The following is a 12,889-nucleotide window of genomic DNA, read 5'->3' as shown; positions in this document are numbered from 1 at the left end:
ACCTAAAGAGACGTTTCTCCAAAGAAGACATACAGATGACTAATATATACATGAAAAGATGTTCAACACCACACATTATTAGAGAAATACAAATCAAAACTACAATGAGGTATCATCTCACAACAATCAGAATGGACATCATCAAGGAGTATGCATACAATAAATGCTGGGGAGAGTGTGGAGAAAAGGGACCTCTCTTGTTTCATTGGTGGAATGCAAATTGATACAGCCACTTTGGAGAACAGTATGGAGATTCTTTAATAAACTAGTAGTAAAACTAACATCATCCAGCAACCCCACAACTGGATATATACAATCAAGAAACCATAATTGAAAAAAACACATGAACCCCAATGTTCATTGCAGCACAATTTACAATAGCTAAATGTGGAAGCAATCTAGATGTCCACTGACAGATGAATGGATAAAGATGTTGTGGTACATATGCACAATGGAATATTACTCAGGTATAAAAAATAGCACATTTGAGTGTATTCTAATGAGGTAGATGAACCTAGGGCCTATTATACTGAGTGAAGTAAGTCAAAAATAGAAATACCAACATCATATATCAATGCATATATATGATGTCTAGAAAAATGGTACTGATGATCCTACTTGCAGGGAAGCAAATGAGACACACACATAAGGAACAGACTTTTGGTCACAGTGTGGGAGGGAGAAAGTCGGATGACTTGAGAGGGTAGTATTAAAATATATACATTACCATATATAAGATAGCCAGTGGGAATTTATTGTATGATGCAGGGAACTCAATGTTGGTGATCTGTGACAACTTAGAGGGATGAAATGGGGAGGGTAGAGGGAGGGAGATTTAAGAGGCAGGTGACATGTGCATGAATCTGCCTTGGCTGATTAATGTCGATAAATGGTAGACACCATCACAATATTGTAAAGGAATTATCCTCCAATTAAAAATTAAAAACAAATCTTAAAAAAAAAAAAAAAAGGCAAAGTTAAGGAAGCATCTACAGAATGGTGCCCTTCATATTAACGTGCTGTTTTTTTTTTTTTTTTTTTTTTTAAGTATACCATGATTATGGAAAACATTAACACTGATGGAAACTGAGTGGACAGTATATACGAATTTTCTGTTCTAATTCTGCAGCATCTATCTAAGTATAAAATTACTTCAAAATAGTATTTATAAGACTAAATAGAATATAACAATATTAAATAAAAAGAATATAACAGTACAATAATGACATCAAATTGTAAAGTTGTTAACTTATAAATGTAAAATTCTTGTGAATTAATGTGAAAATACTTTTGTCAAAATGAACTGCACCCATGTAACTAAATGTTAGCTAAATTTACACTAGGGAAACAGTGAATGCAATCCTTGTGTCATTTGAGCAGTCAAGAGTCAAATATTATCAAGATCACAGTGAGCTTTGCAGTTATAAAAATGATAAAATATTACAACTTCTGGGATCATATAGCAGTAAATTTGTTAATCATTATTTGCTTCTAAACCTGACAAAGTTCTTTTGGTTCTCTTGATTGAATGCTGTAAACCATCAAAGGTACACAAACCACTTTTAAAATTAAAAACTCCCTAATCCAATACATGCTTTCTGTGATTGACATTCTCTGCGAGTCTGTTCAAAGGATATATATATATATATATATATATATATATATATATATATAGCATTCAATGTATCTTTCAGATATTTCTTTGTGGAGTAGCTTATGACATGCACCACTTTCATTTATCCAATAATGGCTCTCTATGTACCAAATTTAAAGGCCAATTCCTATGCTCTTGTTTAAATAGATCACTTCCCTGTTTTTGTCATTGAAGGTCTATAGTTCCTCTGAAAATTCAATCTCTAGTTCCTCTGAAAATTCAATCTCTAAGACTATGTGATGTCCTACTCTTTGAATACTTCTAGCCATTTCTTTAGCCTCTGCTAGTGTAAGTAACACCTTTAAGAATGCTTAAGCTGATGTAGATGCTCCTTTTCTCTGTACTTCAAATATTATTGCACTGCACTAGCATGTTTGTAGTATAGCATTTGTCTTTTCCTCTATCCTTCACTAGAATGTCAGCTCCTTGAAAGAACAAAGTGTGCCTTATTTATATTTATTTTCCTAAAGCTTGATACTTGATGGGTAAAAACATTTAATGAATGAATGATGAAAATGTATGAAAAATCCCAGTAGCAATTTACAACACTTTATATGTTTTAATAGAAGGAAATAAATATATGATACAGAACAATTTGTGATATAGAAAACTTGTCTATTCCATATTTTGTGTGGAGATCATATTTTTCACCTTTCTTTTTTAAAAACTCTCATCCTAGATAATAAAATTGAGCACTTAGTTTCAGGCGGAGACTAGATTTCAAAGGAATTATTTTTTCCATTCTTCTTCCCCCACCACTCCCCAGAGGAGACTACAAATGAGAAATAGAAATATAGACAGGGATCAACTAATTTAGAGGAAAGGTTTGTAAATTGATCCAGATAAATATAAATAATCATAGATTAAAAAGCAGTCTCTCTATTGTTTTAGTTGTTGTTGTTGTTGTTTTCCTTTCTGGCCCTGTGTAATAGTGAATTTATTGTATCAGCTTGCCAAGAAACAGAACCCAGATATCTGGCCAAACATGACTGGACATTGTTGTTAACATATTTTATTTAAAGATTATTGTTTAGTCACTCTATCTTATCTGACTTCTTGTGACTCCCATAGATTGCAGCACACCAGGCTTCCCTGTCCTTCACTATCACCCACAGTTTGCTCAAACTCATGTCCATTGAGTCTATGATGCCATCCAACCATAACATTCTCTGTCATCTCCTTCTCCAAAGTTCTTAATCCTTCCAAGCATCAGGGTCTTTCCCAATGAGTCAGCACTTCTCATGAATATGGCCAAAGATTTAGAGATTCAGCAGCAGTCCTTCCAATGAATATTCAGGGTTGACATTCTTTAGGATTGACTGGCTTCAACTATTAGTTATTCAAGGGACTCTTTAGAGTCTTCTCTGGCACCACAATTCAAAAGAATTAATTATTTGGCTCTCAGCCCTCTTTATGTTGCAGCTCTCACATCCATACGGGACTACTGGAAAAACCATAGCTTTGACTGTATGGAACTTTGTTGGCAAAGAAATGGCTCTGCTTTTTTTTTTTTTTTTAATTGATGCTTTTGAACTGTGATGTTGGAGAAGACTCTTGAGAGTCCCTTGAACTGCAAGGAGATCCAATCAGTCCATTCTGAAGGAGATCAGCCCTGGGATTTCTTTGCAAGGAATGATGTTAAAGCTGAAACTCCAGTACTTTGGCCACCTCATGCGAAGAGTTGACTCATTGGAAAAGACTTTGATGCTGGGAGGGATTGGGGGAAGGAGGAGAAGGGGACGACAGAGGATGAGATGGCTGGATGGCGTCACTGACTCGATGGATGTGAATCAAGTGAACTCCGGGATTTGGTGATGGACAGGGAGGCCTGGCGTGCTGCAATTCATGTGGTCGCAAAGAGTTAGAGACCACTGAGCAACTGAACTGAACTGATTTTAATTGGAGGCTAATTACTTTAAATATTGTATTAGTTCTGGCATGTTTTCTTAGTTGGTCATAACTTTTCTTCCAAGGAGCAAACTGCCAGAGTCTAGCTCTGGCAGCCAAGGATTCAACCAGAAGAGATGGATGGTGTTGGCAATGAGGTAGCCTCTCAGTTTTCTTTTGGACTGCCTGTTTATTTCAAGTTTAAGATTCTCTTTTATACTTTTACAAAAATATTAGGCCAGAGGTTTGACATTTTCAGTTCCCCCTCTCCCAGATTTATTATCTCCATAAATCATAGTTACTCTTCAAACAGAGTTCCTGCTTCAGTGATTCTCTAGGAATCAGCCTTATCATCTATTATCTACCTCCTCTAACCTGTCCTATAGTTAACTTGTGATTACATTGTAACTCATGCTACATTCCTCAGTTTACTACTTATCTTCCTAAATCCTGTTTGTCCCTAACATCCTGAGCTCACTATCCCTTAAAAAGGCTTCTAGCTATAGAGTCTCTAAAAATTTCTAACTTCTATAAGCTATAGTAACATATGCTAACTTTACAACATTCCTTAAATCTTTAACTTCCTGGTAGCTCAGAGAGTAAAGCATCTGCCTACAATGCAGGAGACCTGGGTTCAATCCCTGGGTCGGGAAGATCCCCTGGAGAAGGAAATGGCACCTCTCTCCAGTACTTTTGCCTGGAAAACCCCATGGACAGAGGATCCCGGTAGGCTACAGTCCATGGGGTCACAAAGAGTCAGACACGACTGAGTGACTTCACTTTTACTTTCTGTTTTAATCCCTAAGCCCTAAATTCAGTAAACTCCTTTGCCATAAACATTCTCCTCACAAATAGGCTTCAGATAGTAATCCCTCCCATGGCCTCAAGCTATGGCCTATGTGCTCATCCTGGAGCACTCTTTTGTAAAAGTCCTTGAACACATGTCAATGATTAACTTTATGAATTGTTTTCTGAGCACAGCTGCAGAAGGCTTTTTGCCTTCTCATGCTCCTCTCAAGAACAATAAGCACCTTAATATTCCTTTTCATTCAACTTAGCCTAGGAGAGGAAAAGACAAGCCAGAATTACAAGGCCTAACTCCTTAATCCAGGGTCCATTCCTGCGGAATGAGGAGAGGGGGCTGGGGTCCGTGCCTCCATTTTGTCAGTAATGCATAATGCAGCTCCCAACAGCAAACGCCTTTTAATTTCATGGCTGCAGTCACCATCTGCAGCAATCTTGGAGCCCAGAAAAATAAAGGCAGCCACTATTTCCACTGTTTCCCATCTATTTGCCATGAAGTTGTGGGACTGGATGCAATGATTTAGTTTTCTGAATGTTGAGTTTTAAGCCATCTTTTTCACTCTCCTCTTTCACTTTCATCAGGAGGTTCTTTAGATCCTCTTCACTTTCTGCCATTTGGGTGGTGTTATCTGCATATCTGAGGTTATTAATAGTTCTCCTGGTAATCTTGTTTCCATCTAGCCTGGTGTTTCATATTTTGTACTCTGCATAGTATTTAAATAAGCAGGGTGACAACATACAACTTTGATGTGCTCCTTTCCCAATTTGGAACCAATTTTTTTTTTCTCCATATCCAGCTCTAATTGTTGCTTCTTGCCTCGAAAACAAGTTTCTCAGGAGGCAGGTAAGGTGGGCTTATATTCTCATCTCTGTGTGAATAACAATTTGTGTGTGTATGTGTGTGTGTGTGTGTGTGTGTGTGTGTGTGTGATCCACACAAGCAAAGGGTTTAGCATAGTCAATAAAGCAGAAGTAGATGTTTTATTGGGATTCTTGCTTTATCTATGATCCAACATATGTTGGAATTTGATTTCTAATTCCTCTGCAATTTCTACACCCAACTGTACATCTAGAAGATATTAGTTCACATACTGTTGAAGCTTAGTTTAAGGGATTTTGAGCTTTGCATTGCTAGCATGTGAAATGAGGGCAATTGCACAGTAGCTTTAATTTTCTTTGGCATTGCCTTTCTTTGGGACTGAAAGAAAAGAAAACATACCTTTTCCAGTTCTGTGGCCACTACTGAGTTTTCCAAATTTGCTGGCATATTGTGTATAGCACATTAACAGCATCATTCTCTAGGATTTTGAAATAGCTCAACTGGAATTCCTTACCTACACGGAATGAAAACTACAATCACAGAAAACTAATCAAACTGATCACATGGGCCATAACCTTGTCTAACTCAGTGAAACAATGAGCCATGTGATGTAGGGCCACTCAAGAAGGATGTGTCATGGTGGAGAGCTCTGACCAATCGTGGTCCACTGGAGAAGGGAATGGCAAATCACTTCAGTATTTTTGCCTTGAGAACCCCATGAACAATATGAAAAGGGAAAAAGATATAATACTGAAAGACGAACTCCCCAGTTTGCTGCTGCTGCTGCTAAGTCATTTCAGTCGTGTCCAACTCTGTGCGACCCTCCAGGCTCCCTCAGGCAGCCCTCCAGGCTCCCCCATCCTTGGAATTCTTCAGGCTGACAGGTTTCTAATATACTACTGGAGATCAGTGGAGAAATAACATGAGAAAGAAGAAATAGATAGAGTAAAAGTGAAAACAACGCCCAGTTGTGAATGTAACTGGTTGTGGAAGTAAAGTCTGATGGTGGGAAGAAGAAAATTGCTTAGGAACCTGGATCGTTAGGTCCATGAATCAAGATAAATTAGAAGTGGTCAAACAGGATATGACAAGAGTGAACATTGACATTTTAGGAATCAGTGAACTTAAATGGACTGGAATGGGTTAATTTAGCTCAGATTACCAATATATCTACTACTTTGGGCAATAATTCCTTGAAGAAATGAAGTAGGCATGAGAGTCAACAAAAGAAGCTGAAATGCAGTACTTGGGTGCATTCTCAAAAGTGATAGAATGATCTCTACTCATTTGCAGGGCAAAGAATTCAATATCAGAGTAATCCAAGTCTATGCCCCAACCAGTAATGCCGAAGAAGCTGAAGTTGAATGATTCTATTAAGACCTAGAAGACCTTGTCTAACTAACACCCCCCCCCCCCCCAAAAGACATCCTTTTCATCATAGGTGACTGGAATGCAAAAGTAGGAAATCAAGAGATACCTGGAATAACAGGCAAATTTGGCCTAGGAGTACAAAATGAAGCCAGGTAAAGACTAACTGAGTTTTGCCAAGAGAATGCACTGGTCATAGCAAACATATTTTTTCAACAGCACAAAAGAAGACTCTACACATGGTCATCACCAGATGTTTAATACCAAAATCAGATTGGTTATATTCTTTACCAACGATGGAGAAGCTCTATACAGTCAGTAAAAACAAGACTGGGACCTGACTGTGGCTCAGACCATGAACCCCTTATTGCCAAATTCAGACTTACATTGAAGAACATAGGAAAAACCACTAGACCATTCAGCTATGACCTAAATCAAATCCCTTATGATTACAGAGTGAAAGTGACAGATAGATTCAAGGGATTAGATCTGATAGACAGACATGCCTAAGAACTATGAATGGAGGTTTGTTACAGTGTACAGGAGGCAGTGATCAAGATCATCTCCAAGAAAAAGAAATGCAAAAAGGCAAAATGGTTGTCTGAGGCCTTACAAATAGCTGAGAAAAGTTTAAGGCAAAAGAGAAAAGGAAAGATATACCCATTTGAATGCATAGTTCCAAACAATGGCATGGAGATAAGAAAGCCTTCCTCAGTGATCAATTAAAAGAAATAGGGGAAAACAAAAGAATGGAAAAGACTAGAGATCTCTTCAAGAAAATCGGTGATGCAAAGGGAATATTTCCTGAAAAGATGGGCACAATAAAGGACAGAAAAGCTATGGACCTAAGAGAACAGAAGATATTAAGAAATGGTGGCAAGAATATTCAAAAAAGAACTTCATGACCCACGTGGTGTGATCACTAACCTAGAGTCAGATATACTGGAATGTGATGTTAAGTGGGGCTTGGGAAGCATCTCGACAAACAAAGCTAGTGGAGGTGATGGAATTCCAGATGAATTATTTCAAATCCTAAAAGTTGATGCTGTTAAAGTGCTGTGTTCAAAATGCCAGCAAATCTGGAAAGCTCAGCCGTGGCCACAGGCTTGAAAAAGGTCAGTTTTCATTTCAATCCCCAAGAAAGGCAATGCCAAAGAATGTTCAAACTACACAGAAATGGTCTCATCTTACAAACTAGCAAAGTAATGCTCAAAGTTCTCCAAGCCAAGCTTAAGCGATATGTGAACTGTGAATTCCCAGATGTTTATGTTGAATTTAGAAAAGTCAGGGGAAACAGAAATTAAATTGCCAACATATATTGGATCATTGAAAAGGAAAGAGTTCCAGAAAAAATATCTACTTCTGCTTTATTGATTATGCCAAAGTCTTTGACTGTGTGGATCACAATAAAATGTGGAAAATTCTGAAAGAGTTGGGAATGTCAGATCATCTCCCCTGTCTCCTCAGAAATCTGTTTGACAGAAAAGAAGCAGCAGTGAGAACTGAACATGGAACAAAAGGCTCATTCCAAATTGGGAACAGAGTACGTCAAGTATGTATATTGTCACACTGCTTATTTAACTTTTATGGAAAGTATATCATGAGATATGCTGAGTTAGATGAAGAACAACCTGGAATCAAGATTGCCAGGAAAAATATTAATAATCTCAGATACGTAGATGACTCCACCCTTATAGCAGAATGTGAAGAAAAATAAAAAACCTCTTGATGGAAGTGAAAGAAGAGAGAGAAAATATTGGCTTAAAGCTCAACATTCAGAAGACTAATATCATGGCATCCGGTCTCATTGCTTCATGGCAAATAGATGGAGAAACAATGGAAACAGTGACAGACTTCATTTTTGCGGGCTCCAAATCACTGATGATGCTGACTGCAGCCATGAAATTAAAAGATGCTTGCTCCTTGGAAGAAAAGCTATGACCAACCTAAACAGCTTATAAAAAAGCAAAGACATTATTTTGCCAACAAAATCTGTCTAGTCAAAGCTATGTTTGTTTGTTTTTTTTTCAGTAGGCATGTATGGATGTGTGAGTTGGACTACAAAGAAAGCTGAGCACCAAAGAATTGATGCTTTTGAACTGTGGTGTTGGAGAAGACTATTGAGAGTCCCTTGGACTGCAAGAAGATCTAACCAATCAGTCCTAAAGGAAATCATTCTTGAGTATTCATTTTAAGGAATGATGCTGAAGCTGAAACTCTAATACTTTGACCACCTAATTTGAAGAACCGAATCATTGGAAAAGACCCTGATGTTGGGAAAGATTGAAGGAAGGAGGAGAAGAAGGCTACAGACAATGAGATGGTTGAATGGCACCACCAACTAGATGGACATGAACTGAGCAAGCTCTAGGTTTGGTGATGAACAGGAAAGCCTGGTGTGCTGCAGTCCATGTGGTCACAGTCAGTCATGACTGACAGACTGAACTGACTGACATTAGCTTTGCTTCTAGTTATGCTTTCCAAGGCACACTTGTCTTCACACTCCAGGATGTTTGGCTCTAGGTAAATAACCACGCCATCATGGTTATCTAGGCCTTTAAGTCCTTTTCTGTACAATTCTTCTGTATATTCTTACCACTTCTTAATCTGTTCTGCTTCTGGTAAGTCCATATCATTTCTGTCCTTTATTGTGCTCATTCTTGAATGGATTGTTTCCTTCATATGTCTAATATTCTTGAAGAAGATTTCTAGCTTTTCCTATTTCTTTATCTATTTGTCTTATTCACTTAGGAAAACTTTCTTCTCATTCCTTACTATTCTTCGGACGTTTCCATTCAGTTAGGTATATATTTTCCTTTCTTCTTTGCCTTTAGTGTTCTTCTTTTCTCAGCTATTTGTAAAGCCTGCTCAGACAATCATCTTGATTTCTTGCATTTCTTTTTCTTGGGGATGGTTTTGGTCACTGCCTCTTGTTCAATGTTATGAACCTCCATCCATAGTTCTTAAGGCACTCTGTCTATCAGATGTAATAACTTGAATCTTTTTGTCAATTTTTTTAATGCACAATCATGAAAATTTTGATTTAGGTCATACCTGAATGACCCACTGATTTTTCCTACTTTCTACAGATTCAGTATGAATTTTGCAATAAGAGCTCATGATCTGAGCCACAGTCAGCTGTTGACTAGAGAGTGCTTCTGTAGATTCAGCTGCTGAGAATATACTAACTCTGACTTCAGCATTCACCCACTGGTCATGTCCATGTGTAAAGTCATCTTTTGTGTTTTTCATTTCAGTTCAGTTCAGTTCAGTTGCTCAGTCGTGTCCAACTCTTTGCGACCCCATGAATCGCAGCACGCCAGGCCTCCCTGTCCATCACCAACTCCCGGAGTTCACTCAGAGTTGCGTCCATCGAGTGAGTGATGCCATCCAGCCATCTTATCCTTGGTCGTCCCTTTCTCCTCCTGCCCCTAAGCCCTCCCAGCATCAAAGTCTTCTCCAATGAGTCAACTCTTTACATGAGGTGGCCAAAGTACTGGAGTTTTAGCTTTAGCATCATTCCTTCCAAAGAAATCCCAGGGTTGATCTCCTTCAGAATGGACTGGTTGGATCTCCTTGCAGTCCAAGGGGCTCTCAAGAGTCTTCTCCAACATCACAGTTCAAAAGCATCAATTCTTCGGCACTCACCTTTCTTCACAGTCCAACTCTCACATTCATACATGATCACTGGAAAAACCATAGCCTTGACTCGACAGATCTTTGTTGGCAAGGTAACATCCCTGCTTTTTAATATGCTGTCTAGGTTTGTCATAACTTTTCTTCCAAGGAATAAGCACCTTTTACTTTCATGGCTACAGTCACCATCTGCAGTGATTTTGGAGCCCAAAAAAATAAAGTCTGACACTGTTTTCACTGTTTCCCCATCTATTTTCCATGAAGTGATGGAGCCAGATGCCATGATTTTTGTTCTCTGAATAGTGATCTTTAGGCCAACAATTTCACTCTCGTCTTTAACTTTCATCAAGAGGCTTTTTAGTTCCTCTTCACTTTCTGCCATAAGGGTGGTGCCATCTGCATATCTGAGGTTATTGAAATTTCTCCTGGTAATCTTGATTTCAGCTTGTGCTTCTTCCAGCCTAGCATTTCTCATGATGTACTCTGCATATAACTTAAATAAGCAGGGAGACAATATACAGCCTTGACATACTCCTTTTCTTATTTGGAACCAGTCTGCTGTTCCATGTCTAGTTCTAAATGTTGCTTACTCACCTGCATATAGGTTTCTCAAGAGGCAGGTCAAGAGGTCTGCTATTCCCATCTCATTAGATATCTTCCACAGTTTATTGTGATCCACACAGTCAAAGGCTTTGGCATAGTCAATAAAGCAGAAATAGATGTTTTTCTGGAACTCTCTTGCTTTTTCCATGATCCAGCGTATGTTGGCAATTTGATCTCTGGTTCCTCTGCCTTTTCTAAAACCAGCTTGAACATCTGGAAGTTCACGGTTCACATATTGCTGAAGCCTGGCTTGGAGAATTTTGAGCATTACTTTACTAGCGTGTGAGATGAGTGCAATTGTGTGCTAGTTTGAGCATTCTTTGGCATTGCCTTTCTTTGGGATTGGAATGAAAACTGACCTTTTCCAGTCCTGTGGCTACTGGTGAGTTTTCCAAATTGCTGGCATATTGAATGCAGCACTTTCACAGCATCATCTTTCAGGGTTTGAAATAGCTCCACTGGAATTCCATCACCTCCACTAGCTTTGTTCGTAGTGATGCTTTCTAAGGCCCACTTGACTTCACATTCCAGAATATCTAGCTCTAGGTGAGTGATCACACCATCGAGATTATGTTGGTCCTAAAGATCTTTTTTGTACAGTTCTTTTGTGAGTTCTTGCCACCTCTTCTTAATATTTTCTGCTTCTGTTAGGTCTGTATCATTTCTGTCCTTTATCGAGCCCATCTTTGCATAAAATGTTCCCTTGATATCTCTAATTTTCTTGAAGAGATATATAGTCTTTCCATTCTGTTGTTTTCCTCTGTTTCTTTACATTGATCTCTGAGGAAGGCTTTCTTATCTCTTCTTGCTATTCTTTGGAACTCTGCATTCAGATGCTTATATCTTTCGATTTCTCCTTTGCTCTTCGCTTCTCTTCTTTCACAGCTATTAGTAAGGCCTCCCAGCAGCCATTTTGCTTTTTGAATCTCTTTTCCATGGGGATGGTCTTTACCCCATCTCCTGTACAAGTCATCAGGTACTCTGTCTATTCAGATCTTGTCCCTTAAATCTGTTTCTAACTTCCACTGTAGGGGATTTGATTTAGGGATTTGATTTAGGTCATACCTGAATGGTCTAGCGATTTTCCCTATTTATTCAATTTAAGTCTGAATTTGGCAATAAGGAGTTCATGATCTGAATCACAGTCAGCTCCCAGTCTTGTTTTTGCTGACTGTATAGAGCTTCTCCATCTTTGGTTGCAAAGTATAGAATCAATCTCATTTCAGTGTTGACCATCGGGTGATGTCCATGTGTAGAGTCTTCCCTTGTGTTGTTGGAAGAGGGTGTTTGATATGACTAGTGATTTCCCTTGGAAAAACTCTATTAGCCTTTGCCCTGCTTCATTCTGTACTCCAAGGCCAAATTTGCCTGTTACTCCATGTGTTTCTTGACTTCTTACTTTTGCATTCCAGTCCGCTATATTGAAAAGGACATCTTTTATGCATGTTAGTTCTAAAAGGTCTCATAGGCCTTCATAGAGACCCGGCTTCAATCCTTGGGTGGGGAAGATCTCCTGGAGAAGGAAATGGCAACCATTTTTAGTATTCTTGCCTAGAAAATCCCACAGACAAAGGAGCCTCGTACGCAACAGACCATGGGGTCATAAAGAGTTGCACACAACTGAGTGACCACATTCTGACTGGTGTAAGATGATACCTCACTGTCGTTTTGATTTGCATTTATCTAATAATGAGTGATGCTGAGCATCTTTTTTCATGTGTTTATTAGCCATCTTTATGTATTCTTTGGAGAAATGTCTGTTTAATTCTTTGGCCCACTTTTTGATTGTGTTGTTCATTTGTCTGGTATTAAGCTTCATGAACTTCTTGTATATTTTAGAGATTGATTATTTGTCAGTTGTGTTGTTTGCTATGATGTTATATCCTTTTGAAGGTTTTTCACCTTTCTTATGTTTCCTTCATTGGGAAGATGCTTTTAAGTTTAATTAGGTCCCGTTTGTTTACTTTTATTTCCATCACTCTGGGAGTTGGGTCATAGAGGATCTTTCTGTGATTTATGTCACAGAGTGTTCTCTTATGTTTTCCTATAAGAGTTTTATAATTTCTGGTCTTTCATTTACATCTTTAATCCATATTCAGTCTATTTTTGTATATGAT

The sequence above is a fragment of the Budorcas taxicolor genome, chromosome 14 (genome assembly GCF_023091745.1).
Source record: "Budorcas taxicolor isolate Tak-1 chromosome 14, Takin1.1, whole genome shotgun sequence".
Lineage (NCBI taxonomy): Eukaryota > Metazoa > Chordata > Mammalia > Artiodactyla > Bovidae > Budorcas > Budorcas taxicolor.
Note: the sequence above shows the minus strand (reverse complement) of the source record.